General features: G+C 47.5%; 1 protein-coding gene across 1 annotated transcript in view; it reads right to left on the reverse strand.

Moving 5' to 3' along the window:
- LOC119459240 (glycerol-3-phosphate acyltransferase 1, mitochondrial) overlaps positions 1-25,258 on the reverse strand; it is a 104,215-nt gene that overhangs the window by 78,329 nt on the left and 628 nt on the right. The window lies entirely within an intron of this gene.

The following is a 25,258-nucleotide window of genomic DNA, read 5'->3' on the forward strand; positions in this document are numbered from 1 at the left end:
TATGTTGCAGAAGTCGCGGGGCGTTTTTTTCGTTGCGGGGTGCTTTTCTCGTCGCGACAATAGATTTTACACCAGTACTGCTCCAAGATGGCACATGTAACCGGCACACAGAGTACACCTGAGATTATAATAAAGCAGGATCTCCAAGGTACCCAAGGGGCTGCGGGGGGATAAAAGCTGGAAGCAGGGCGGTCCGTGTGTGGGGCCGCCGAGGCCGGAGGACGCACAGGCCTCAGCGAGCTCCAACACAAGGACGAGCCCGGGTTTTAGCTTTGGTGTTCCCCCGCTGCCGCTTTGGTGTCCTGGAGGCGCCGCCAATAATACGAAATGATGACACGTTATTACAACTAGTAAATAAAAGCTATTAAAGAAATATAATCACGCCTACAGGCACCAACCTGTGACGCAGTGCTATCGTACCCGTGTGAGGAGAATTACGGAACGCCAACGAGGAATTAACCGAAGGTCGCAGATGACACGCGAAGTTGCGCGAAGTGATCGCTTTTGATGGCGGAGGGTCATTGAATGAACATACGTCGCTAGAAATGGTGCGATAATGAGCGCCACCACGCCGACAAACGTACGCAGACTAGATGAATGTGGGCGAAAGCCGCAGCGGCGGCCGCGGCGGTAGCAAAACAAATGTGGACAACTTGGACACGCGCGGGAAAATATTTTCCGGCCGCTTTGGCCTTTCCGCCCGCTTGCCGCTTCCCAAGTGTGAACGTAGTTTTACAGTGAGCTGTAGTACTGTGGCGCTGCGGCAGCGGCTAGCCATGGCTACAGTACTGTATTTTGGTGCTGGCATTCGCGACGAGCCGCTGTTTCTAGTTTTGACAGTTCCTAACGAAATTCTCGAATCTAAGCCGACCTAGGAGTTTCGCAGCTGATGTCCCTTTAAAAGAACTATCGGCCTATATTTGAATAAATATGGTAATCCTGCGCATGCGCGCCTCAAACTGTGATACAAGATATGCCAAAAGGGGAGAGCAGTTACTAAAAAAAAAAAAAAAAAAAACACACACACACAATACTAATAAAAAGACATTCGAATCAAACTGTTTTTGCTGGCCATGATTCACGGCAGTGGCGGACCTCAGAATTGCGACAATCACCAGTAAAAATCATAAACTAATTTTCATTAATTAATTTGAATTACTTTAGTGTGCATGCATATATCAATTACAATACTAAAGCTTGTCAGTGCTCAAGTCATATGCCCTATAGTATAAATCTTGAGATCATAACACTAATTTCGTGATTTGGCGAAATGCGCTGGCGTTCCACGCGTCATTTTCCTGAAATATTCGTCCTTGGATAATGCGCCACAAATATATGCGTGAGACCCATCATGTATTCGCACAATTTCAGGTGCTGCTGCTGCTATAATTTAGAGCAGAAGAAATTTCTCAAATCCCCTGCATTAAACTGATAACACGACATAGAGGCACAATGGCTGCAAAGTAATGTCGACCGCAGCGCATAGGAATGGTACTAAACAGTTGGTCGTCCCCATCCCATTGCACCGTTCTAGGGTGAAATATGAGGCAAATAGAACGAAAAAGAACTGCCCTATTTATAATAACTCGAGACATTCGTACCTGAACTATGTCGTGTATATTCTACTTGGTTAGAATACACAACGTAAACTTGTTCAGACGCCTTTCAACTACGACTGACCGACGCACAGCAACATGAAAAAAAAATTAATAATAATAATAATAATAATAATAATAATAATAATAATAATAATAATAAGCTCGTCTAGCGACTAAGGTTGGGTTCTATTGCGAATACTACCGAAAGCAGAAGTGCGGAGGCAGTATCCGAGAATAGATCCCTTGACTCGAGTTGTGTGAGCTCTAGTTATCCTCGAACTGGTATTTACAAGGCGTGAGCCACAGACAGAGAATGCACATGCACAAACAGATTTGCAGCGAACGTAGAAAGCTCCACTATACTAACAGGCCTGCCGTGAAACAGTCGCCGTTGTCACACACATGCAAAGGTCAAGACAGAACAGTGTAATAGAGAAATAGGCGAGCTTCTCTTACGTCTCTCGTTTTTCTCTTTAACAGAGCCCAATGTAACACGTTAAACGCAACAGCTTTCCAGATGTTAAAACCGCAGCTGTTGCGTATCCCAGCTCTTGTTAGCAAAACTGACTACCACCAAAATTAAGAGGACATACTCGGGGCGCCCCCTCACAGCACTCATGACGGGGAAAGTTCCGCGATGGAAATTACTAAGTCAGAGCAGCGTAAAACGCATGTGCACGAAGTACGACGCGAAAACAGCAAAAACGTTCGGAACCAAAAAAAAAAAAAAAAAAATTACTATATGGAGCGCATCAGACGAAGCAATAGTCTATTTCGCTAATGCAACAGTTGTCCACAAACGAAGGTATGTTTACGTGGAGGATCCGGAATCGGCTGCGCCGCACACGAAGTTCAGTGTAGGCAACTGCCCTATGTCATCAAAGGCAAGAATTTGGTCTTTCTTTTCTATTCTGGCGTCGCATGACGCTGAAAGCAAGCAATGCCCTGCCTTGACCCACCCTTCTCTCTCTCTCTCCCTCCCGCCCTTTATTTCTTTCTTATTTTTCGAACAGGCAGCTACAGATGCGAGACCCTTCACCCGGATATCATTGCTCAGTGGCAATAATAAGATCCTTCGGAAAAAACAACGAAATAACAGCCATCACGGAGCATTTCCTACACTTTACTACTGCAGTACACTGCTATACGGCGCAGAGTTTCGAAGCAGCACTTATACGTCATGTACGCGCACGCAACAGCGTCAGTCGCGTTGTTGCGTGCGTCGCGCGTCGAAATAATATTCGCTCCAGAAACCGCCCACTTCGGCCATTGTACCCGCCGCAGCTGGTCGGCGGCGGCAGCAACACAGCCGAGTCAGAGCAGCGATCGGCTGATCGAACGCGAAAAAGAACGAAAAATAGGCGCAGCGGGAACTCGCACTTGCCGCAACGAAAGGTAGCAGCTTCTCATCAGCAAAACTTCGTGCGTCATCTGCTGAACAAGCACTCGGAAAATAACATCCCTCTTGCCCCGTTCATTTAGCCATGCCCCGCTCAATCAAGAGCTCCGCACGCTGCTGCGTTCGGACCGTGCAGTGGGTTTTCGCTTGCACACCAACATCACTTCAAAGCGACGGAGCAGACCGCATAGCTTCAGGGTGCTCCTCACGGCGCAGCAATAGGTGTGGCGGCACGCAAAGTGGCCAGAACACTTCGACGACAATCCGGAGCGCGCCCAAGCTTGCTGAGCTTGCAACAGCTACGATATAGTTGTTCACGCGCAGAAATGCAGCAGGCAAGGTCAGATGCGTGTTACATTCGACGGGGCATGTCATGGAAGGGTAAAGTCACGCATGGCAGCGAAACTTGCCGCGCCTGGCGCCCACGCGTTGCCATGCCGATTAGCTCGTGAACACGCGAAAGCACTGATAACTCGCCATCGAGAAGCGAACCCTGGCTCCTCGTTGTCCACCTTCCGAGGGGGAGACGTCAGTGGTCGCTCTCACACTGCAAGCCTTACCGTGGGATTCGTGTAAACTGTCAGCCAGCCAAGCTGAGCGCAAAAGAAACGTGTCCAAAGAACGCGCCAAATCTTGGCCTCATTACATCGGTCGCATTACATCATACCGTTGGTCTTTCCTGCCCCGCACTGTGTCGCTGCCAACGCTAGCGGCGGGGGAGAGAGCTGCATCGAGGCACCCCATCCGTTAACTCTATCCGAACCATCCCAATTTAAGACGCCAACACCAAGTCGCCGGCGAACCGGCGCCACAACGGCGCACCTTTATTTACCTGAGGGATTAAAAAAAAAAAAAAAAAAAAAAAAAACTGCTCTCAGCTCTGCCAGTGCAGGGCGCTATAGGCGACATTAAACGTAATGACTATATAATATGTGCCCCACCCCCCTCACCGCAGGGATTCGATTTGTCGCGAAGTGAGCTAAACGCCTTTTAGCATCCCGTTGCCGTCGGCCTTTCCTCGTCTGATGAATCTATAGCCTGGCAGCTTTCGGCATTTTCGTCTTCATCAATCGGCCCTTCTCAACAATCGCGGGAAGGCTGGAAGAAGAGAGCGCCTGCTTCGGATAATATAGTGACACAAGGCACAACGACACCTGCGGCAAAAGTCCGTAAAATGCCCCCGCATTAGTGAGCCCTATAGTCCTCCTCGGCAGCTTCCTCCGGACCGCCTCATCCAGCCTCCCAGATTAATGGGAGCTTATCGGGGACGACACAAATACTACCAGCAACAGGAAAAACTACGGGCTTGCGCCATCTCTGCCGTGCGTGCTCCAACGTTCGTCTTGCCGGAAGGTGCGGGCGGGGGAGGAGGTGCGAATGTTTGTAGAATCCCTTTTTCAAGGGATCCCACAAACCATTGAACGATTGTTCAGAGCTGATGTTGGGACGTTTACAGGCGGCGGCTCCTTCCTGCTCCAAAGCCATGTGGGATGAGGACGGGCGCCCTCACATTCCCCACTGCAGGACTGAGTGGCCCGAGATCTTTTGAAGAGGGAATGTATCATCAGCGGCGAAAAAAAAAAAAAAAGGGGGGGGGGGGGGAATAGAAAAAAGTTAAAAATAAATTTAATGCAGGAAATGGGGCACAAAAAGAGAGAGAGAGAGAACGCGCCGGAGCCGTCATGCAGCCTGCAATATAGGGGGGGGGAGGGGGGGGGGGCTCTCTATTCGTGCGCTTGTTTAGATGTCAGGTTGCGCGCCCACATCGCGAAGAAATTTAGCTTCTCGTTAATTTCGTACCATGAAAACTCTCCTGGAGGATCAAAACCGTGCCTCATTGTACGCTTCAGCAGTTTGGCCATAAGCGCAGATTTGCGAAGACCTCTGAAATATGTTTAAAAGAAAACGCAGCACTGCAGCTTGAAGCGCGATTTTGAAGGCACGGCGATGCAGCGTCAGTCCGAGGAAACACGGATTAAAATGACGCCACAAAACTCCCGTGTATAGATATCTCAGTTCGTGACAGCTATCGAGTAAGTGCACAGAATAATTGCAAGTGCGCAGTCGCACGCGTCGCTTCCCGACGCTAACGAGGACACAAGTCCGATACGTTCGTTGCTATTTCTCGCCACGCATCCCCCGTTTCGCCCCCTCGTCAAATTCGAAATGAAACTACTTCTACGCGCGTAAGAGATGAAGCGAAATGTGCCGCGATATTATGCTGTCGCTGTGACCTGCAACGACAGGCGGAGCACAAGTGTCCAAACACCTGCGGGCGCCAGGCAGGCCAACGCTGCGCTTTTGCACCGATTAGCCATTTCCGAAACACGGACCTGCTCGTGGTCAGACGCGGTGCACATTTGTTTGTAAGACTACGGAAGCCACGGAGTACCGCCATTATTAGTTGTTAACATGAACGGTTTCGAAATGCAATAATCAATGCCCACCTAAGTCACCGCGAAGCCAGAAAACAAACAGTCCAAGGGGCCACTCTTGTGAACCGAAAATGAGATCATCCGCCAAATGTAAAATTTAATAATTTCAAGGAGAACTGAGAAAATCTTTCATGTCTCGCTTTGCTCTGTTAGATACTTAGCCGTCGACTCCGTAATCACGGCATGACGCCTCATGTCCCCGAACGTGCAACAAATCGTGGATTATAACGTCTTTCTTAACGTGAATAATTCAAAAAGCGCGCCACATATTATTGGCGTAGGGTTTGTTTAAATATAATCTGTGTAGGTTATAAAAATTGGGGGTTGAGGAGATTACGTGATTGAATGTATTTATTTCCTTGAAAGTGGAGGCAGAGACTATAAAGGCACGGAGTGACTGACAGAGGTCCCTACCCCCGCACACAGGTGCGGCAGCACAGCGCATTTAAGCGATCACATTTGGTTACCCATCAACCCTCGTATACACGTACGGCAGCACAACGCACAAAAACAGATGACATTTGGTTGCACATGAAATACTGAGTATATACAAAACAAATCCGCAGGTCCATGCATGCAGTAGTCACTGCGCTCGGCTTGTCGAAAGCTTTATACGACGTGAAGGGATAAATGGTGAGAAGGCCAAATGGCGCTGCTCGTTCTAACAGAAGCGACAGCCAATCCCCCATCGCGGGTATGGGCCACGAGTTCAGAGGACGAATTCGGAGAAGCGCAGAGGGAACGAGGAATGGTTACCGCCTTTTATACGGTTACATTACGAAGAGTAGGCACAGTCAGGAGACAGATAGCCTCCTTTTGCCTCTCTTCATGGGCACTTCTCGAAATGTTCGAATAAAAATGAAAAACAGGTGCAGTGCCCCTGTTACGACAATAAAAATTGCCCGCCGTCGCTTTATTTATTTATTCCTCCGTTCAGAAGTTCCTGTTGCCTTGACTCCATTTCCAAACAATGGCAGCGTTCAGTCAAGCGCAGTCGTTGAGGAGAAAACTGTGTTTAGCGCTTTGTAGCGGCGGTGTATGTACCTCGTCGAGCACACAAGTGTTCGGCAAGTTCTGTCTCGCCGGCTACAAGCGGCACATCTGCGCACCAAGAGAGGGAGAGGCGGGACAGCGTGTGACTTCAGGTCAGAATGTAGTCGAGGCCCCCGACACACGCACGCAAAGATTCTGCGGTGAACACACGTCGTTACTTTTCTTCTTCTCAACAATTGAGCAATCGATAACCGTCCAAATATCCTAACGCGAGCACTTTGAATAAAGCACTTCACGTAACATCATAAGCTCAACACACATTTTCGAACAAAGGGACTCCGAAGAGATAACGCACCACGAGCGCTATTGTGGTCTTCACTGCCGCGTATACTGCGCTAACACGTTTTACGTATTCTGCTTCAGTTTCCCCTTCTTGCGTGTCGTACACACGTGTGTACACACAAACACACACACACAGCCGCGGGCGCGCACGCACGCACACCAATTAATCTGTTTCATCTAGCAGAAACCGAGAACGAGCACACTTGCGTGCTTTTTAGCGTATGCATATACGTGATCCGGAAGTCATGCTGCTTCCTGAGATTTGCACGATGCATGCACTTTTTTTCTTTTCTTCCTAGCAGTCCTACTCTTTATCAGCAAAATTGCATCGAAAGTGGCCTAGTCGACGTCAGTAAAGCCCTTAGCGCCTGCCGTGTTCAGCGCCGTTCCCGGCACGTCGAAGCACCCTCCAAGGGTCGTGACATTCGACGACACAGGATGCATACGCGCGATATATACCGGCAAACAGCGTTGATTGCATCGAAGATAACCGCGCAGGCCAAGTCGCGGGGTGGTCGGCCTACGAGCGCCGGGACACGTGTCACCATTTGCGGGCGCAGCGACGGCGACGACCCAGACCCAATAAAAGTGCTGCTCCCTGGCGCCCAGCAACGCAACTAACGCACCGGCAGCACGACCTCAGAGATTCTCACGCCCTGTCGACCGTCTCTGGGGCCACAAGGTACGTCAATGCAGCCACGCCTAGGGTGGCTAGCCACGCGAAACTAAAACCCAACTAAAGACACACAAGCAAGGCGATAGGTCAGGCGTCTTCCTTGTGTGTTCCCCACGCAGCAACTGCGCAGCTTGCGCTAACTAGAACAGCAACCCCGCGTCTGCGGCAGCCTCAAGTTTATTTTCCCTGAACTTGCGCGCGCAATCGATCTTCTTAATTGGAAAGAAAGGAGGTGGGGGGGGGGGGGGGGGGGTTCATTTCGGCTTTAAGCGACTTAACACTGCGAGCCATTCAGCTGCAAGTCAGCCGTTTTCAGTCAAATCGGTCGAATACATCATTTAAAAAAATTCTCGGGTTTTCAGTGCCAGAACCACGATTCGACTGCGAGACACCGTATGGGGTACTCCATATTCGTTTTTGTTCACCTGGGGTTCTTTAATGTGTACCTAAATTGAAAAGTACACTATCGTTTTTGCATTTCGTCAACATCGAAATTCAGCCACCAAGGCCGGGATTGCATCCGCGACATCGAGCTCAGCTGCGCGCAACGCCATAGCCACTGGGCTACCGCGGAGGCTCCGAAGTCGCGACGCTGGCTTCTCTGGACTTCAGAAATTTTCAGCCTATTTAAGTAATTCTATACCGCGTCTTTTAGCAGAGATAAAAGAAATGCCTAAAGACAGTGTATTGCAGGTAATTTCTTTTTCCGGCAACAGACCATCCCATGCTGTGGCCACCATATCAGTTATACGGCCGAACTGGTTAATTAACGAAGCGCTAGTAATTAACGTCTCAAATAGTCAATTCAGGGTGTTCTAACACCGAAATATCCTAATCGAATAGGAATATTCGAGAAGAACGACCACTGAATATCGAATCTAACATTGAATATTTTCGCATTTCTGAAGAAACATGAAATATGAAGTTTGCGGGGAATGCGTTTAATAAAAATAGAAATCAGGCTTAGATACACTGACACATTCATGTAATATCGCTCACAATTAGAACTGAGGAAGCTTGTAAGTAATAAACAAATGCTTTCAATTATCAGGGACACCATACGTTACCAGAGGACAGTACATCGTTGTGTTCGCTAAGATGGAGAGGTGCATATGATACTACAGCACCGCATATTGTTTTAAAGGGATGCAAACATGGTGGGACTGGCCAAAAATTAGCGTAGCTTGCACTGGAGGCGCAATACTAAAGAGACAGCGGAGCTGATGGACACCTAGATATAGTCCTGGCTTTTGGGCTAGGCTAAGCACTACCAAGTCAACCCCAGCATTTCTCAGAATGTATTGATTATATGTCGATTATCGATTAGCTATTGACTGGCTATCGCAAGGTATTGGCCACGTATTTGGGCTAGGGTAAGCACTACCAAGTCATTCCCTGCATTTTCCGAAACTTATTGATTATTGATCGATTATCAATTAGCTATTGATTGGATATCAATGACTGACTAAGCTTAGGTAGCCCCAACCATGCTTAGTTGACTTAACCAGGCTCAGCTTCGCTAGTTCACAGGGGTATGTGCCATTGCGCTTGGACCCTTTCTGCACTGCCGCCAGGATCGGCCCACATTTTTGGATTCAGCGGAGGCAACCGTGTTGCGAAGATTACAGACGAACACCTACATAAATTTGCACACACTCCACCTGATCTACCCCAGGCATACAGAGACATATGCCCGTGGTGTGGAGCAACACCAACACTCTTTCACATCACGTGGGAGTGTGCAGAACACGGAGAACACGAAACAAACGGCACGTGGAACGAATGGGAGGCGCTGCTGTCTAGCCCGGCCCTGGAAGATCAGCTACGACTGATCCAACGAGCTGAGCGGATGGCCCGTGCTAGTGGGGCCTTGGAATAGGGGCACCACCCTGCTGGACAAACTTCGTCTTCAACCCCCCCCCCCCTACCCCCTCTGTGGACTGGGGTAGGAGCCTGTCCGGTTTCTGAATATAATAAAGTTTTACTACTACTACTACTACTACTACTACTACTACTACTACTACTACTACTACTACTACTAGCAGACACATTACGCCCGGCGTAAATCGCTCAGCTGTTCATAAATCGAAGCGAGCTATTCTTACTGAATGACTGGAAATTAGTGAGCACAAGTTTAGTGCTCCATGCGTTCGCTGGGGAACGGGTGCACCTGCGCCACAACTACAGCTATCCTGCAGCAGAAGCGTTAGCAACTGTCCTCACATTCGCCCTATCTGGCCCCCTCAAAGACCCTAATAAGTGTTTATCCGCTATACATTCGAGAGAGAGGGAAAGAGAGAGAAAAAAAAAACGAATATTCGACAACTTACAATTGTGGAATCTCGAGCAGAATACGAACGAATGACAGGGGCTATTTGATTCGTATACAATATTTCGAATATTCACACACCCCTAGTTATCCAACGGGAGCATCGAGACAACGAGAGAAGACGAAAACATCACGGCGCTACGCGGCGCGAAACGTTTAGCGAAACGCAGACTGCAACGTTAACTAATCAGCAGTTGGTGTGGTCGACGAAAGGGAAAATCAACGAGAACCTTCCGAAATAAACTTTTAGTGTAACCCACCGTGGTGGCTTAGTGGCTAAGGCGCCGCTAAGTACGAGATCACGAGATCCAAGTCCCGGCCGCGACGGCCGCATTTCGATGGGGGCGAAATGCAAGAACGCCAGTGTACCGTGCATCTGGCGCACGTTAAAGCTAAAGTGGACAAAAGTAATCCGGAGTACCCCACTTCGGCGTGTCTCATAATCATATCGTGGTTCTGGCACGTAAAACACCAGAGCTGAATTAACTCTTAGTGGTGCGTGTTCTTCTGTTTAAACTACCTAACGCACGAATTTATACTTTACTTTTTTTTTAACTTATATTATTATTCAAGCGAAAAGGGGGTAGCCCGTCGCCAGAAAACAACTCCTCCTAATTATCTCAATAAAAAAGAAAGTCAAAATATCACAATATAACCCAACCACCAGCTAGTATCGACAAATCAGTAAACCATTGTTACAATTGAAATCAATTGTAACAACGTTTAACAACTGTAACAACAATCAAACATTGTTACAATCAGTTACAACTGGAAACACAATGCGGAACTGAAAATCATTTATTTCGACACACTGCAGCATGAAAGCGGACAGCGTCTCACGCTAGGCTTACACGCGCCCGAAATATAGAAGCCATCGCAAGACAAATTCGCCCTTACAATTTTGTCCTCGGCGTGCATGCATAAACGACTGCAGCAACGTGAATAAGCTTGCGTACTGAATTTCTCGAGTTTTTAAATAACTAGTTTTAATGATTAACTAACATTAAAATTATTGTACTTACGGCAAACGGGTCCACACTAGGTGGTAGGGAGCCTTCGAAATCATCCATTTCAATTGTTTGAGGCGCGCTATATTTTGCGTTGCGCTTTGTTTCGCGGGTCAAAAAGAAAAAGGCCCGCGAAATATTTGAAAGCTAATAGAAGCAAGGAAAGGCAGGGATGGGAAATAGGCGCATGTACGGTTTACTATACCTGCACTGGGGGAGAGTGATAAAAGGGTAAAAAGAGAGAAAAAAAACAAAAAAAAAAAAAAACGGGAAGAGACCGTAGAGACCTGCCAATTTCAAGTACTGCAACAACGCCTTCGTTGTTTTCTGCACCAGTAACGCGCACGGCCATTGTGCGAGAAACTTGGCTTCTGAAAACGGTCTCAAGTTTGATCGCGTCCGGTATTCCGGTACTGACACTTTTCGCGGAGCAGTTTGTTCTAGAGAAACGAGATGTCGCTTTCGGTGGCGCGCCGTACGTCGCCTCAGTAGGGTGCCTCGATGCCAGCGCCGCCGTTCTGGCATCGAGGCACCCTACGCCTCAGCCACCGCGCACGAACAATACGAAACCAGTACCGCTTGTACCTTGAGTCTGTGCGATCCGCTGTCGGAAATGCGACCGAGTTTTCGCTAACGCATTGTGCTCCAATCGTGCTGGATTGAATCATGTGGATTGAAGACGTGTGCAGTAGTTGGCTGAAAAAATAGTGGCTGGCATATTAAGGAATGTAATGAGTATGTGCGGCCGAGTTCGCGAACCGCTGCTGCAACTTTCCGTACGTGTTTCCGGCACTTCGAGATGTACGGCTTTCCTCGAGGATACAGACATTAGTTTTGCTCATCCACCGGCGTTGTATCGCTAACCTTCAAAGAAGGGCTTCAGCCCCGGAATACCGGCAAGAGTGAGTATACCGCTTGTTAAACAATGATGGAGTAGCGCCGCTTCTGTCACAGTAGGTTTCGCGCACAATATCTACACACATATACCCCAACTGGCACGGAAACTTACGCCCACTCTTTCGCCAACGTGTCAAGAATAAGTGATGGGCACACCTTGAATACGCGCCTATCTAGAATATACGTATAATAGACAGTTTTAGTTTAGCGTTTTTACGCTCCGCTTAGTTAAACAATGCGCATGGAGCTAGCGGAGCGAGAAACACGTCCGCCGCTTCTGTGCCCAGGCGGCGCGGCGGAAAACCCCCACCACGCCCCATCGCAGTAGGTTGTCCGCAAGCGAAGCTGCATAGGCCACAATATAGAGCCCCGTCTTTCGGTTTTGTAAAGGCACGGTTCCTAAAAATCACGGACCTATCTACACAGCAGAGCATATACAATGTAAGAGTTTCAGTGTTATTTCGGCGCGCCAACTGTACGTACAGCGAGCTTCGAAACTTACGCCCACTCTTTCGCCAACGTGTCAAGAATAAGTGAATGGGCACACACTGAATATACGCGCACTATATACGCACAATAACTGACGGTACTACTCCGGAATGGTCGAAGCTGAATGTTTTCTGACGGTCCACAAGAGTGAGCGAGTTACTAGTGATAATAGACAGTTTTAGTTTAGCGTTTTACGCTCCGCTTAGCTGCTGAGCGGAGCGGAAGCACGAATGCGCATGCGTCCTCCGCTTAGCCGCAAGCGGGCTAGCGGAGCGAGAAACACGGTCCGCTTACAAGCTGTCTATATGGCGAATTCCATTGGGAGAATAGGAGCAGGCGCCGCGCAGTGCGGAGTCGGATGACAGCGCAGTGAGAGCAGGCACACTCGACCCGCCACTGGAATACGGCGTGCATTCGGAGAGCAGGTGGGAGGGGGACTTGTGAGGAGAAATGTACCATGTGACTAAAGCAATCGACGTCCCACCATTCTCTGCAGGAGAGCGGCAAAACACGCCTGATCATCTTGTAATCTGTCGGGCTTAACGCTGTCACCGTTTACGGCCACGTACTACATACTTTTGTGCAGCGCCGACGCATTCCTCAACGTTTCCGCCTGCGAAGATCATCTCAAGTTGAGCTCTAGCAGCTTTCGCTGCTGTCACCGTCGAGCGTCTCAAGCACTTCAGCAAGGCGAAGACGCTTTGCTGCCGCTGTCCCCCGCGCATCCGACGAGAAGCAAGGCGGACTAGAAATGCCAGGATCTGTCGCTAAATCGCTGCGAAGCTCGCTCGTATCGCCGACGTCAAAATCAGCGGTGTCAAAACACAAACCACGCTAGGCTACCGCCATTGCCGCCGCGCGCGCCGGCTGAAGCAAAATAAAAAGAAATGAGGAGGATATGACGGCTTAAGCCACGTGATTTCCTCCGTACTCCGCTTTTCAAGCGAGAGCAGTCCGGACTGCTCCCAGCTGCTCTCGGCGCCGCGAAACTGCTCTTGTTCTACCACTGGATGACGGCGCTCCCACTCCTGTTCGACCACTGAAACACGTCGCCTCTGGAACGAGCACTTTCAGCGTGCTTTTGAGTGCTCCTGTTCTCCCAATGGAATTCGCCATAAGCGGAGCGCGGAGCGTTGCTGCCGTCTTCCGCTAGCGAGTGTGGTCGATGCACGCGCCCTCTCTCGCGCGTGCATCGAAGCACCTTGCATCGATGCACTAGTCGTGCGAGCACGAATAACTTATATAATACACCTCCAACTGTTTCTTTAAGAAAATAAAGTGAACAGCACAGCTACCAAAAACGTCGCCAGTGCACTGGCGTCAGTAAGGATTGGATTGGATTCGAAATGCAAACTCGCTGGCTCTCACGTGGCGTTCACCAAGTCGACGCTTCACTTCCCACTCGATAAAATGGACCGGTAACGCATTACAAGCACCCGTCTAGATACTTCATGAACAAATAAGTTATATATACTCGTCTTACTTTGTAAAAGTGACAAAACGGCTTTTATTTTGTTTCACTACGCTGACTTTGGCCAGAGGGCGCTGCAACTACGAAAGGTCCGCTCCGCTACGCTAAACGCACAACTAAAACGTGAAAGTCGCCCGCCGCTCCGCTGGGGCTTAGCGGGGCAACTCGGAGCGGAGCGGACCGTAAAGACGCTCAACTAAAACACTCTAATACGTCCTTGCTACAAGCGATTAAAATGTACAGAACAGCTACGTTTCAAGCCTTGTGCGCAGCAAGAACAAATTGACGGAACCAAGCACACCGTCGAGCGATTAGGCAGAAAATAACCAGATAGTGACCGCACCGAGGAACTTTACTGAGTCAGAAACAGTACAAACCGCTGCTTCAAAATATTTGCCAAATAAAAACGATGAGCAAAACACACTAATCCTGATTCAATTCATGAACGGAAAGTTTGGATAGCTTAATTGGAATACGTATTTAGCTCCGCTTTGAGAACAAGCACCATATAGGCTTCCCGCGCCGTTTGAACATAGCTTAATCATCTCCGAAAGAGCTTTTGCATGTTCTCTGAAGCTGTGGCCAAAGCTTCGTGTCGTCCACCCAGTCACGGTCTACAATATCTCCCGAAACGAAGGTTTGCTAAGCCGCACCGGCATCATACACATCCATTATAAACACGGAGGCAACGGAGGCAGTTGAGGCAAGCAATGGACGCGTCACCACGTGATCAAACATGGCAGCGCCCACGGGATCGCCGCGAAAAGGGTCAATACGCAATAGCATTGGCGTAATACCGTGCACTGGTAGCGACATCTTGCGACCCTTCGTCTAAATACAATGCATTATAAAGGGTGTCCCAACTATCATGCACCAAGATTTTAAAATATGCAAATGCCACGTAGCTGGACATAACCAAGGTAATGTTTGCCGTCGCTTGGAGATACTCAGGTTATTTTTTGCATTCCGCCTAATTACATAATTAGTCTTAATTAATCAACTTCTCAAATATAATTTGAGGGAAAGTGTCAATGAGAAAATTGTAGAGCAACATGAAAAACTGCCGATACAGCTTTCTGTTGATCAATACGTGCTACATAAAAGTGTTTTTCGGAGCGTGAAAGAAGCCCGCGAATACACGGAAAGTGCCTCGAGCGGCCAATCGCGCGACAATTTTGCGTGTATGTATTTTGCGTGCGTGTAATTTTGAGTTTTTTATCGGCATGTATATAGCATTTTCTTCAGCTAGGGCGCTTTAAAGCAGCCCACCCGTAACAAAGGGATTAGCCACAATTCATCACCATAATCGAGTGTGAGCTATTCGGCGAGAACGCACGAGCAGCAGCAGCAGCAGCAGCAGACACGGTCAGCAAGAGAGGCGCAGGGGGGTTCGCAAAGTCGCCACGCTAGTAAGCCTGAAAAATTAGAGCGACGACTGTAGCTTGCCTCGCAAACTTGGAAAGCAGAACGGCGGGTGGCTTTCGAAGGAATGAGTGCAACTTTCATTAACCATCCGCATTTTGACTTTCTTTTTTTCATCTCGCCTGAAAATAAAATGCCGCTGTAATAAGTTGCTGCATCTGTGGTGCTAACTAGCGACAATGTGGTGCCCTCTTTCGAGCGCAACGGGCTACAGCGCGCGCCGACCGTCTTCGGAGGCCATGGTACAGTGGCTAGAATTGTAGCCATGGCGCCACTTTTTCACTCGTAACAAGCGAAGATTTAGGTGAACTATATAAGTTACAGAAAAAAGAAAACATAGAAACAAATTTATTGCATTCCAATGTTTAAGAAAGGCCGAGGAGCTGCGCACACTAACAGAAGGTCACGTGATAGGGCATCCTATTTTTTGTCCTGCTTTTGTCGCGTGAGGGATGTCTCGTGAAGGAGCCAAAGGTAATTAATGAAAACTCACCCATAGTCAAGCAATATAATTACTTCGGCGATACATAAAGGAAGAAATGACTTACTCAAGCACCCACAAAGATAATATGAAGAAAAAAAAGTGGAAGCGGAATGCCACAGTAATGCAACAGAGCACTTTGGGGCCACAGTAAATATGAGGTGTTGCATAGAATCTGGAGAGGAACAATGGTGCCAGCGCTAACGTTCGCAAATGCCATTCCGTGCTTAAAATCGGACATCTTGTCGGGGATGGAAGTTAACCAAAGATCGGTAGGCCTGTTGGCTTTGGGAACCCACGGTACAACCCCAAATGAGGCAGTGCCGGGTGACATGGGTTGGGCCTCTTTTGAAGTCGAGAAGCCCCAGAGCAAAATTAGTTTTCAAGAATGACTCAGGAACATGGATCAAAATAAACGGGCGGCTAAAGTGCACAAGTATCTGTACCTGAAAAGCGTCGACACAGAATGGAGGAAGAGGTCAAGAAAGTTGGCAACCAAGTACAGGATAATCGAAACTGTAAATAGACAACCAGGAGTAACCAAAAAGAAATTTAGAGAAACAGAGACAGAGAATTGAATGAAAATAATGGAAACAAAAATGACCATGAAGATTTACAAGATTGGGAAGAAATAAATTAGAAGGGAAAATCTGTACGATAACCCAAAGGCGGTGTCTTGCTATTTGAGGCTCGAGCTGGTTGCCTAAGGATTAGAGATGGGTCACTCAGGAGCGAGCTGGATCTTGTGAGCGGCTCTTTTTAAAGAGCGAGTGAGCCGTGATTCAGTAAAAGTGAGCGGCGGTTCTTCTGCTGGATGCGACTTCCGCGCCATCTATTAGCAGTGCGAGAAAGCAACTGCCCTCCCGCCCTTCCTCGCAAGAGTCGCCTCCAGCCCCTCGCTACAGTGTACCCCTCGCATTCGACTGTCTTTTGAGCCGCTCTTTTAAAGAGCGAGTGAGCCGTGGTTCAGTAAGTGAGGGGCGGTTCTTTCGAAGAGAGGAAGCCGGTTCTCTTTCGTTCAGTGAGCTGTGCCGAACCGATCCGCCAGAGCCGGGTCTTCTGCTGGGTTTCGAGGTTCCGATTTCTGACCGACGAATGGTGGCCGGCGTGGGCAGACTCGCGCTACTCGTACTCGCTCGCAGTGTGCGGTGTGCGCCGCAGTCCCTATGGTTTGTTGTGCGTCCTATGGTATGGCAGCCGATGCCACCGATGGGAGAAGCCTTAATTGGCAAAGGATGGTACCGTTCGTTGCCTGCTGCTGTTCGAACGATGTCTTACGACTCTCACCGATTGCACATCGTGCGCTGGTGCAGCAACACTTCGAAGATGGTCTTCCGCGTCTTTAAAGACAACAGGTGAACGTAAGAGCTTACGTCCTGGTCTTCATTTGTGTTAATTAGTGTAGTCATGAAAATGTCGACCACGGCATCCACTTCTGTGCATTTTCTGAGCATGTATCATTAGCACGTCAATAAAACGAGGCCAGTGATCTGTTGTGTTGTAATAGAACTTCATTTCATTATTTTTCTTTTTTTGACCTGGCGCATGATGGCATTTTCAGCGGTATCGCACTCAAGAAAAAAAAACGAAAAAAAAACGAAAAAAAAAACGGAAAAAAAAAACGAAAGGTACGTGCGGCAGTTTTGTGGATCTTTCATATGTTTTTGTATTGTACTTCAAGAAATGATTTCGACATTCATTTTGCATGGCGTTACAGCTCACTCATATTATAGTGAGCGTGCGTGTGTGAATAAATGAATAAAGTTGAAAGATAATGTACAATAATTATGAGTTCTTATTTTGACCATTTGATTTTAAAGTACCACAAAAACAGAAAATCTCCTGCAATGATGATGAAGTTACATATTTTTTTTTTTCTGAAAAAGTATACGTCGCATTCGGCCATGAGCATTTTATATCAGGAAAGAAAGTTTCATTACAACAAAAAATTCATGCTTTTAAAATATGTAAAAATATTCTCTAAACATAGCGAAAACACCAGTAACACGGTTATTCAATTATGCATACATCGTTGTTTTTTTCAAAGCCAAATAACTATAGAATATGCATAACACAGGTTACACATTTAAGTGAACCGGTGAGCCATTCAAATGAACCGGTTCATTTCAGTGAGCTGAGCCGTTCACTGAAGTGAGCCGTTTTGCCCATCTCCTACTAAGGATAAAAACATACCGCAGCAAATATTCACAACAAGATGAGGCATGTGAATGCTGCAGCAAAAATCCGGAGACCACTCAGCACATCCTAATGAAATGCGAAGGAATTCACTCAATTAGACCCGGAGGTAACGTATACATTCCAGAGGAGCTTGGATTTAAAGTGGGCGGAAGCATCAACCGGCCAGCAGTCGAGATAAGCAAGACACGTTTAGTGAAAAAAAAGAAAAAGAAAAAAAAAAAAAAAAACATAGCAACATTTCCCCTGTCGAGGAAATGGGAGTAAGCGAAGCGTGTGTGTTCCCTCGGTGTTCCTTCGAACGAATTGCACTGACGAGTACCACGTTGTGATCGACCCACAACCGGTCACACGTACTGCAGCTGGCTCCGAAGTTCCGGTTGACAAACTCGCGTTGAAACCTGGCCGTCGCACCGGGGAAGTTGGCGCGAGCTTGGCAATGCGTGCAACACCTTTGTCGCGTTCCTGGAGAGTTAGAGGACGCTGACATGTGGCCGCAGCATCGCGTTCCCGCAACTCAGGGTCGGCGGCTCTTGGCTGACGTTTGGCCTCAACCATCGCGCTCCCTCGCATTTTCGCATTCCGCCTGGGCTTCGGCGGCCCTCACGCTAGAATCGGCACGTCGACGACGAGGCCTTTCCCGAGCGCGTTCATTCTGGATGGATTTCCATTAAATTTCTTCAAAATTAAATCTGTCCGCTACGTAAGGCAATGAATGGCTCATACCCCCTTAAGCAATGGCTCATACCCCCGTAAACGCGGCCTCTCTATTACGACGACAGAAGAGAAGTGAAACTCTACGCTGGAATGATTAGCGGCAACGCAGCCGGCTGTGGAAGCAGACGACGACGAAGAACGCGGGAGAAGTGGCAAGACCGCGTGCCGACCACCTGTGCATATAAAACCCCGCTTTTAAGGGAACGTACGATGAATTCATCCTACAGGCCCATATCATTAACAAACATTGATTATAAAATATTTATGAAGGTTGTACGTGACCGCGATGTACGTGACCCCTTTCTGCGCACTGTGTGCCAGCTCAGGTTGAGCGACGCATTGCCGGAACATGTAGTTGTACGGAAAGCATGACCAGACCACTGCGTGGGTATTTCAAGGAAGTGGTCGATAGTGTACGCTTCCTGTCTGTGCGTTTTTCGAATGATTATCTTTGTGAAGTGAAAAGGAAAACACTGTACAGAGCCATATACAGTGGAGGGCCAGGGCAGGATGTGCTGAAACGGGTGAAACGCATGCAGGTACCACCAGGGGTAAAATTTTTCTTTAAGCTTCACACCGGAACGCTCTCCGTCAAGACTTTTATGAAAGAACGGGGTTCTTTCATAAACCATTGACCACGTTTTTTTGCCCTGTTGGGAGGGGGTTTACTTCTGGGATGTGTTAAAGCGAACACTCAAGAAAGAGTTGCCAGTGGACCCCCATGGGATCAGATACCTGTCCATTAAAGATGATGACGGGGTTCCTTATGACTTTATTATGTTGATTGCACTCCACTGTTTATGGCGGGCTCATATGGCGGGGTACCACTGTGATCCTGACGCGAGGCCCACGAGGATTTATTTCAAAGAATGTATTTACCGGTTTATTGAAGAACAGAAAATGCAATTGGCCGTATCGGATTGGCTGTCAAGGCTAGAGCCTCTGACAGTCATGAAGGAATTTTAGCGTGACAACGTTGGTTCTATACGGACGGACCGACTTACTCGTCTTATTTTTTTTTTTCTAATTTCTCTTCTGTCCAACAGCGTGCATTTATGTTATTTGAGTGTGTGGTAATTTGTATTTACTGTGTTATGTCGAAGACCGGCAATAAACAAAACAAAACAAAAAAACCGACAGTGGCTGAATCGGTTAGCGTGGTGGTCTCGCAACCCGTAGGTCGGTGGTTCGAATCCGCAGCCCGACGAGCAATTTTTATTCTCGCGGCTTGAGAGTGAGTTTTTTGCGGTCACACCTACAACGGCACCGACACTTGTGAGGTAATACAAGCTTCGCTTGAAAAGCAGGCAACAATTTGATACGACCTGATCCCGTTACGTTACAGGCATACGTAGCGATACAAAGTATATAGCGAAGTTCTGAGAAAAAAAATTATGGAGATGGATACCAAAAAGGCTAGAATGAAAACATGTACAGTATACTTGATTAAACCGATCAGGCTAGGTGACTATCTGTCACCGCCCTGTTTCAAAGGCGATTCCAATACATCACCAGAAATGAAAAGCCAGCAGTGATTACAATGAAGATAGCGTAGGGCCTGCCACATTCCAAGAGCTAAGAGCAACGGTAACATATAAATTTTGGAATAAAAGGATGTTGAATCCACCCATTAAATAGGGAATTCATTGGCAACAAACTATGACTATCCTCATTATCGCAATTTGTTGTGAAGAATTACTATATATTCTTGTTTAATGAGGTAAACAGTGCTCGCTTCCGTTCAGGGTGATGAACGTGGCCCTAGCTGCAATGCGATCAGCTGTTGCCGCAGCGCATGTGCACAAGCACGTGCGCGGCGAGTGAGCACGTTTTCGTTTAGTGAAGGCACAAACTCGTCATGCTCTCTTCAGCGCAAACCAAAATCCAGGCCAGCATGCTGCCGACGAGCCCAGCTAGCGCGCAATGCACTCTAGTCTAGCAATTCCGGCGCGAGATAGGACGCGCCGAATGCCGGTCATGTACACCTGGCACAGTCATTGATGCAACACTGTAGTATGCGTTTCTTTTTCTGTTTTATTTTTTATAGAGTTAATAAAATTTATTTAAATCGCCTGTGGCATGTAGCACAATTCTACTTTTGGGGCGGACATTATTTACGCGAGAAACCAAAATACAGCTTAGACGAACTTTCTGTGGGCCTAGTTGGTGCATACTTGATAAAACTTTAAGAGCGCAAACAAGAAACAAGGCACAAAAGGAAGGTTAAACACAGGACAAGCGCTGTGTTTGACCTTCCTTTTGTGCCTTGTCTCTTGTTTGCGCTCTAAAAAGGCACAAAAGGAAGGTCAAACACAGCGCATGTCCTGTGTTTAACCTTCCTTTTGTGCCTTGTTTCTTGTTTGCGCTCTAAAAAGTTTAACCAAAATACATAACTATTTACCATAGTTTACTTAATTAACTTTTAAACTAATTATTTAGGGCACACATTGCAATTTACGAATTGTAGCCAATGAGATAAACAGGCATATCCACTTGGAACGAGGTCAGAAGATGACACCAGTTTCGAGATTTGTACTCCCAGACTGTGTGATGAAATGCATCGGCGTTCGAATTATTTTTGAGCTTCAATGCATAAAAAGGTGTTTCGTCAGAAAAGTAAATGTAACAACAGTGCATTTTTACTGCAAGTTGGACGACACTTATCTCAAAACTGGTGCTAGTTTTAAAATGTGTTCCAATTGGATGTGCCTTGAGAACTCACTGGCTTCGATTTGTGAATCGCAATATGTGCATTAAATAATTTGTTAAAAACTTCATTAGTGATATCTCATTGATAAGTCCATTTAACCAAACTTCACTAATCAAGTTTTTCATAATTTCACAATCAAGTAATCAAACACTAATCAATGTTGACTGAAAGTATGAGCAATTCGCTACTGCAACGGTCACTAAATTGACGTGGAATGAAAAAAAAAATAATAAAAGTCGCAGTTTCGCCGGAAAAGCGAAGCATCGATTGCGATAGCAAATTAGTGGACGGCTATACGAAGTAAGGATAGTAGTTTTATCGGCCGATTAAACTTTTAAACATAGGCACACTAACTAAATTAACAAGCGTGGTGTCACGCGCGCACAAGCAAACATGAACGCATATCACCCGATGATCGCGGAAACACCGCATATTCACAAAGTGAATGATGATGAGTGGGCGAAGCACCGGGGGATCATTCGGGTAACCGTGAATCCCCCCGTACATTGCCCACTCGAACATGCAAATGAGTGACAACATGTGTACAGTATATACAATGTTGTTTAATTGGTCGTATATGGTACTGAGGTGCGGACTTCGTTTTCCCTTCATTAAGACTGCCCTGTGATTAGTGCTGCGACACGGCGACGCCGGCAAGCGGACCCAGAGGAAGCGTTCTCTACCTGAGGTTGGTGGCACCGATGCTCGGTTCAAGCGCGACGCCGGCAAGCGGACCCAGAGGCGGCGAGAGCGCGGGAAGCGGCGGCAAAACGCCGGAAGCGTTCTCTACCTGGGGTTGGTGGCGCCGATGCTCGGTTCAAGCGCGAGCCCTCAGCTCCGGGTCCGCTTGCCGGCGTTGCCGTTTTGCTGAAGCTTCCCGCGCCCTAGACTCCGGGTCCGCTTGTTGTCTGCGTCGCCGTGCTGCAGCAGCTTTGCCAACACACCGGCTACAATTTGTAAATTGCAAAATGTGCCGTAAAGTAATTAAGAAGTTAATTAGCGCATTTTTACAGCGAAGCTGTTTACCTCTAGGCTCTAGCCTCCTATGCATCCGCCGCATGCGTTCCCAGGGGGTGTACCCTGGCCGGCTTACGTCCGTATCACGGCGCGTGGAAAGGAATGCCTGGGCCGAGTTCGTGGCGGAGGTGAAGCGGGCTTCAAGCACTCCGCCAACTTCTAAAAGTAAGCTTATTATCTTGGGTCCTAATAGAACCACATAATCTCGGTATTGTAAGAGAAACACTATATACACGGTGTTTCACTTAATTACCTTGAGCCAAAATTTAAAAATATGCAAATGCTACGTAGCTGGACAGAACAAACATTACGTTTGCCGTCGCTTGCAGATACTCGGATAACTTTTTTCGCATTCCGCCTAATTACACAATTAATCTTAATTAATCAAGTTCTCAGTTATTATAATTAGATGAAAAGTGTCAATGAGAAAATTGTAGAGCAACATGAGAAACTCCCGATACAGCTTTCTGTTGATCAATACGTGCTACATAAAAGTTTTTCCGAGCTTGAAAGAAGCCCGCGAATACACGCAAAGTGCCTTGAGCGGCCAGTCACTCGGCAATTTTGCGTGTATTCGCGGGCTTCTTTCACGCTCGGAAAATAACTTTTATTTGGCACGTATCGAGCATCAGAAAGCTGTATCTGGAGTTTTTCATGTTGCTCTACAATTTTCTCATTGACACTTTCATAATTAGGACAGCACATCTCGAGTTAGATAATTAATGTCAATTACCTAATCAAATCTCAATAACGAAAAAATTACTGGCGGCTACTCCACTGTACTGCAAACAATATGCACTAGGTTTTCTGCGAGTAAAATCATTGTGCATGACAGTAGGGAACCCTGTATAAGAAGGTGCAAGTTGGCCTTTATGCGTTTTATTTGTTTTAAATCCTGTTTGACGAATAATGAGGGGGGGGGGGGGGGGGGGGGCAGCGTGGCGACGGCGCCTGTGCACGTGGCCTGCGCTTCTGTTGTTATAACGTCACGCGCCTCGGAGGTGCCGGCGCGGCTGCGGCAGATGCATGGGAGGTGCGGTGACCGCAGCATCGCTTGTGTCGTCGTAGTGTGGTGCCGTATGGAAAAAATGCACGATTTCATAATGTGTGCAGCCCATGTATGCTGCGCAGCCTAAACAGCGTCGCTGGTAATCCGTCCCGATATGAATGTTGCGGCCCCACGAATTTTTTCATTAGCTGAATATGTGTTTCGATTTCTCGTGCATAATGTCCGTCTCTCTGAATAATCCAGCTCAAAGACTAGAATTATGTTATCTGCAACAGGCGATTTTTTTTAATTCTAGAAAAGTTTAAAATGATCACCCCGTATGATACAGCTATCAATGCTTGCCTCACAGAACCACCCGAAAGTATTTCTTGATCAAAACGTCACAGGAGGCTAATAAGCAGTAAATGAACGCCCTGATCATTTTCGCGCGCTAATTTGTGTAAATTGTGTAAATAACCTGTTTATTTACGTCCTTTTTGAACTATGTGTGACAGGCCATACATTTTTTAAGGGAAAAATAACTCAAATTAAATTGTGGGGTTTTACGTGCCAAAACCACGATCATGATTATGAGGTACGCCGTAGTGGGGGACTCCGGCTATTTGGACCACCTGTGGTTCTTAACGTGCACCTAAATCTAAGTACACGGGTGTCTTCGCATTTCGCCCCCATCGAGAACGTGGACGGGATTCGATCCCGCGACCTCGTGCTCAGCAGCCCAACACCACTGAGCAACCACGGCGGGTAAGGGAAAAATAACTCAAGAATTATCTCAAGTGCTAAAGTCACTATTTCTTATCGATTCTATTATGTTAGAAGAAATTGTTATATGTGTATCATGTATGATACAAGATGCAGTAAAGGGTTAAGTTAGCGGGGAGGAAGGAAATTCGTTCATGTTTCCATTGCAACAACCTCATTCCACCCATGTAAGGGTGGCCGTTTAGGGCATAAACATGGCAAGCTGCATTTCTTCGAGGTGGCTGAGAGCTGCATTCATGCCAATATTTTGGTTGGCCTCTTAGGCAACTATTGTCACAAACGGTGGTACGCTCAGACGCTAGGCATGTCGCTGAAACGCCCTGTCAAAGCGATACAACCGCCGGGTTTGGCGTGGAGCGCATTCAGCTTTTTGCAGCATGTTTGAGAGCACCACAGTTGCGCCGCGCAGTAGTATACTGCAAACAATTAAAAGTGATCTATTATAATGTGTTCTAGCACCTCGTTTTGACAGCTCTGTCGTAAATATAAGAGTTATGAAGTTGACCAATTATTCATTAGACGAGCGGAAAATATACTGGAGGCCTCTTTAAGAGGATGCTAACAACATTCGCATAGAAAGCGTTGCTTTATATTTTATTGCGATAGCAATTATATGGACACTCCAAAGCAGATTTCTGCCGTCGGCGTCGCCGTGAGGTTCCGTATGACGTCAATGGAGATGAAATCGTCGCCGCACGCCGAACGCTGTATGTGCGAGTGAAAGGGCGCGAGGGACGCGCGCTTTCACGGGGAGTGAACGCACGGCGGAGAACAAACGCGCGTTCTGCGCCGTGCTCCCTTAAGGGCTGCAGAAGTAGGCGTCTCTTTCCTCCTTTACAATCACCATATATGTAGAGCAAACGCGCCTTCTTCCGACGCGCGAAAAGCCTTTGGGGGGGGGGGGGGGGGGGGCAGGGAGAGAAGGGAGGCGACGTTTAGCTGCGGCACCAAGTGCCTATTTATATCAGATGCTCCGGCAACAGTCACCAACGCCGCACGCATTTTGTGCGAACGCGGGCAAAACGCCGACGGCGTCGACATCAGTTCTGCGTGTTGCCGGTGCTGCTGCATGTCCAAGTTTATACAGCTGATAAAGCTACTATCATTACTCCGTATAGCTGTCTACAAATTTGCTATCCCAATTGATGCTTCGCCTTTCAGGTGAAACTGCGACAACTTTTTTTTTAACCTGATGCATATGATAGCTGCGTCACCGTGAATATGCCCAAGAGCAGCAAGAAAAACATCGTACAATGACACGGGAAGAGAGATTTCCGTAATAAATAATCTCAAACTTGAAATATTTTC

This window comes from Dermacentor silvarum, chromosome 1 (assembly GCF_013339745.2).
Source record: "Dermacentor silvarum isolate Dsil-2018 chromosome 1, BIME_Dsil_1.4, whole genome shotgun sequence".
Lineage (NCBI taxonomy): Eukaryota > Metazoa > Arthropoda > Arachnida > Ixodida > Ixodidae > Dermacentor > Dermacentor silvarum.